This window comes from Penaeus vannamei, chromosome 18 (genome assembly GCF_042767895.1).
Source record: "Penaeus vannamei isolate JL-2024 chromosome 18, ASM4276789v1, whole genome shotgun sequence".
Classification (NCBI taxonomy): Eukaryota; Metazoa; Arthropoda; class Malacostraca; order Decapoda; family Penaeidae; genus Penaeus; species Penaeus vannamei.
The window spans coordinates 3634543-3639542 of NC_091566.1; the positions used below are offsets into that span (position 1 = coordinate 3634543).

At 47.1% G+C, this 5000-nt stretch overlaps 1 protein-coding gene across 3 annotated transcripts in view; it reads right to left on the bottom strand.

The window, feature by feature from the left end:
* mGluR (metabotropic Glutamate Receptor) overlaps positions 1-5000 on the bottom strand; it is a 266768-nt gene that overhangs the window by 260284 nt on the left and 1484 nt on the right. The window lies entirely within an intron of this gene.

The following is a 5000-nucleotide window of genomic DNA, read 5'->3' on the forward strand; positions in this document are numbered from 1 at the left end:
GAGAGAGTGGAGGGAGATAGATAAAGAGAGAGAGACTTCGTCGTCGTGTAAGAATAGTTGTCGTCTTCCGTTAATGAAAAAAAATTATTCAGTTCATGAGAGAGATTTTTGGGGTAAAAATACAAGACTCGGATACTGAACGAAATAAGACTAGTGACAAGGATAAACATGAAAGAGATTGAAAGAAGGGATTTGGGGTGTTTATTTTGGGAGGAGAAAAGGTGGGGGGTGATGGGTGGATAGAGAGGCGGAGAGGGGGAGAAGATGATGATGAGAGAGGGAGAGAAAAATGGAGAGAAAGAGAAAGGGAGAGAGAGAGAGAGAGAGAGAGAAAGAGAGAGAGAGAGAGAGAAAGGGAGAGAGGGAAGGAGGGGAGAGAGAGAGAGAAAGGGAGAGTGAAGAAGGGGAGAAAGAGAGAGTGGAGGGAGATAGATAAAGAGAGAGAGACTTCGTCGTCGTGTAAGAATAGTTGTCGTCTTCCGTTAATGAAAAAAAAAAATTATTCAGTTCATGAGAGAGATTTTGGGTAAAAATACAAGACTCGGATACTGAACGAAATAAGACCAGTGACAAGGATAAACATGAAAGAGATTGAAAGAAGGGATTTGGGGTGTTTATTTTGGGAGGAGAAAAGAAGGGGGATGATGGGTGGATAGAGAGGTGGAGAGGGGGAGAAGTAGATGATGAGAGGGAGAAAAATGGAGAGACAGAGAAAGAGAAAAAGGGAGAGAGGCCGAGAGAGAGAGAAAGAAGAGAGAGAGAGAGAGAGAGAGAGGAGGGAGAGAGAGAGAGAGAGAGAGAGAGAGAGAGAGAGAGAGAGAGAGAGAGAGAGAGAGAGAGAGAGAAAGGGAGAGTGGCAAGAAGGGAGAAAGAGAGTGAAGAGGGAGATAGATAAAGAGAGAAGACTTCGTCGTCGTGTAAGAATAGTTGTCGTCTTCCGTTAATGAAAAAAAAAATCAGTTCATGCAGAGAGAGATTTTTGGGTAAAAATACAAGACTCGGATACTGAACGAAATAAGACCAGTGACAAGGATAAACATGAAAGAGATTGAAAGAAAGGATTTTGGGTGTTTATTTTGGGAGGAGAAAAGGGGGGGGGGTGATGGGTGGATAGAGAGGTGGAGAGGGGGAGAAGATGATGATGAGAGAGGGAGGGAAAAATGGAGAGAAAGAGAAAGGGAGAGAGGAGGGAGACAGAGAGAGGGGGAGAGAGAGAGAGAGTGAGAGAGAGAGAGAGAGAGAGAGAGAGAGAGAGAGAGAGAGAGAGAGAGAGAGAGAGAGAGAGAGAGAGAGAGAGAGAGAGAGAGTAAGGGAGAGTGGAGAAGACGAGAAAGAGAGAGTGGAGGGAGGGAGGTGGAAAGAGAGACACAGAGAAAGACACAGAGATAGAGAAGAAAGAGAAGAAAAGAGACAGAGAGAAAAGAGACACAGATACAGAGAGAGAGAGAGAGAGAGAGAGAGAGAGAGATAAAAAGAGAGAAAGAGAGACACAGTGACAGAGAGAGACACACACACCAGAGACGCTATTGGCAAGCACAAAAGGAAACCAGATGAAGATGTACATTTGTTGTCTTCTCTCTGGAGCGAAAGAAAGGCACCTTCGTCGTCGTGTAAGAATAGTGGTCGTCTTCCGTTAATGAAAAAAAAAAATTATTCAGTTCATGAGAGAGATTTTGGATAAAAATACAAGACTCGGATACTGAACGAAATAAGACTAGTGACAAGGATAAACATGAAAGACACTGAAAGAAGGGATTTTGGGTGTTTATTTTGGGAGGAGAAAAAGGGGGGGGGGGGTGATGGGTGGATAAAGAGGTTGAAAGGGGGAGAAGATGATGATGAGAGAGGGAGAGAAAAATGGAGAGAAAGAGAAAGGGAGAGAGGGAGGGAGAGAGAGAGAGAGAGAGAGAGAGAGAGAGAGAGAAAGAGAGCGAGAGAGAGAGAGTGGAGAAGAAGAGAAAGAGAGGGAGAGAGAGATAGATAGATAGAGAGACAGACAGAGAAAGAGACAGAGATAGATAAGAAAAAGAAGAAAAGAGACAGAGAGACTTCGTCGTCGTGTAAGAATAGTTGTCGTCTTCCGTTAATGAAAAAAATTATTCAGTTCATGAGAGAGATTTTTTGGATAAAAATACAAGACTCGGATACTGAACGAAATAAGACTAGTGACAGGGATAAACATGAAAGAGATTGAAAGAAGGGTGTTTATTTTGGGAGGAGAAAAGAAGGGGAGGGTGATGGGTGGATAGAGAGGTGGAGAGGGGGAGAAGGAGATGATGATGAGAGAGAGGGAGAGAAAAATGGAGAGAAAGAGAAAGGGAGAGGGAGAGAGAGAGAGAGAGAGAAGAGAGAGAGAGAGAGAGAAAGGGCGAGAGAGAGAGAGACATAAAAAAGAGAAGAGAGACACAGAGACAGAGAGAGAGACGCTATTGGCAAGCACAAAAGGAAACCAGATGAAGATGTACATTTGTTGTCTTCTCTCTGGAGCGAAAGAAAGGCACCTTCGTCGTCGTGTAAGAATAGTTGTCGTCTTCCGTTAATGAAAAAAAAAAATTATTCAGTTCATGAGAGAGATTTTGGATAAAAATACAAGACTCGGATACTGAACGAAATAAGACTAGTGACAAGGATAAACATGAAAGAGATTGAAAGAAGGGATTTTGGGTGTTTATTTTGGGAGGAGAAAAGAAGGGGGTGGATAGAGAGGCGGAGAGAGGGAGAAGATGATGATGAGAGAGGGAGAGAAAAATGGAGAGAAAGAGAAAGGGTGAGAGGGAGGGAGGGAGAGAGAGAGAGAGAGAGAGAGAGAGAGAGAGAGAGACAGAGACAGAGACAGAGACAGAGACAGAGAGAGAGAGAGAGAGAGAGAGAGAGAGACAGACAGACAGACAGACAGGAAAGCTGAGAGGAAGAGAGGGAAGAGGGGAGGAGAAGGAGAGAGGAGGAGAAGGAGAGAGGAAGAGAGAAGAGGGGGGGAGAGCGAGAGAGAGAGGGAAGAGAGAGAGCGAAGGAGAGAGGAAGAGAGAGGGAGAGAGGGAGAGAGGGAGATGAGGAAATTAAGAGGAAGAGAGGAGGAGGGAGGAGGAGGAAGAGGAGAGGAGGTAGAGGAAAAGGAAAGAGGAAGGGGGGGGGAAGGGAGGGAGAAATAACGGAGAGAGAGGGAGAGACGAGAGGGAGAGAGAAAGAGCAACTGTAGTCATATGAGAGAGCGACGTGAGAGAGGGAGAGAAAAAGGAGAGAGAGAGAGAGAGAGAGAGAGAGGCAGAAAGAGAGAGAGAGGGATGAAGGAGGAGAGAGAGAGAGAGAGAGAGAGAGAGAGAGAGAGAGAGAGAGAGAGAGAGAGAGAGAGAGAGAGAGAGAGAGAGAGAGAGAGAGAGAGAGAGAGAGAAATAGATAGAGAGAGAGAGAGAGAGAGAGAGAGAGAGAGAGAGAGAGAGAGAGAGAGAGAGAGAGAGAGAGAGAGAGAGAGAGAAAGAAAGAGGAGACAGAGAGAGGAGAGGGATGTAGACATACACCGACAGACAGGCCGAGAAAGAAAGAAAGAGAGAGACAGAAAGAAGGGGAAAGAGAGAGGGAGAAAAGAAAAAGAACAAAAAAAACAAGAAACCCCTCTCCTCGTGCTCTCCCCCTTACCCCCCCCCCCACCTGTCTCCCTCGTTACCCCTCGTTAAGGCAAAACTTTATCATGTACGGCGAAAAGAGGGGGGGGGGGGGGGTGTAGGGAAAAGGGGAGGGGGAGGGAGAGAGGGGAAGGTTTGGCGGATCGAAGGAGGGGGGAATCTCGGAAGTTGTGAGGAAGGGGAAGGGAAGAGAGAGAGGGGTAGAAGGAGAGAGAGGGGGGATGGAGAGGGGAACGAATATGGGGAGGGGAAGAGAGCGAGAGAGAGAGAGTAGCAGGTAGGGCGAGGAGAGGGGAAAGCAGGGGGTGAAGAGAGAGGAAGGCAGGGGAGGGGAGAGGGAAGAGGCAGAAAGGAGGAGAGGGAAAGGAGGGGAAGGAAGAGAGGGAAGACAGGATAGGGGAGAAGCCAAGACAAGAAAGTGGAGAACAGAGGACAGGGAAAGGGAGAGGGGAGGATAGAGGAAGGAGGAGAAGGGAGAGGGGAAGTTAACGAGGAGAGGAGAGAGTGGAGAATAGCGAAAGGCCAGGAGAAAGGATAAGAGAAGGCGGGAGTCTGGCGAAAGGGGTTGGGGGTGTGTCGGGAGAGAGGGTGGGTAGAGGGGTAGAGGGGGAGGGAGGGGGGATGATGACGGTGGTCTGGTTAGCAACAGATCGGAAAAAATGAGTTTAAGGAAGGAGGAGAGAGATGGGAGCCTAATGAGGAGGGGAATTTAGGGGAGTAATTTGTGCCTTGTGCGTGTTTATTCGTGTTTTGGTTTGGGCTGTGCGGATGTAGGAGGGGGAGAGGGGGGGGAGAGGGGAACATTTGGAGGGGGGAGAGGGACAGTTGGAGGAGGGAGGGGAGGGGGCATGTTGGAGAGGGCGTGCTGGAGGGGGGAGGGGAGAGGGAGGCGTGTTGGAGGGGGGCATGTTGGAGAGGGCATGTTGGAGGGGGGAGGGAGGCGTGTTGGATTAGGAGTGTGTTGGAGGGGAGGCGTGATGGAGGAGGGAGGGGACGTATTGGAGAGAGGAGGGGGAGGAAGAGAAAGGGAAAGAAGAGGAAGGGGTGAGTGGAAAGAAATAAATGGAATGTGATTTTGGGAGAAATTGTTTGTCAATATGTTTCTTCACATGTATATAAGTGTGTGTGTTGAAAGAGACACATATTCGCACATAAACATATATCTAAATATACACAAATAATAAAGCAACAAACTAGGATATTCTCAAAATTATGTGATAAAAAAAATCATCAAAACTTATAACGAAAGTACCACGACAGGATACCATGAAACTTTGGCTCCTGTAAGGTAAAACTTTTTTTCCAAAGAATATCAAAATATTTTCACTACAAACACGATGTGGATATATCGCGGCAGGAAGGCTGTATCACTGTGTATTC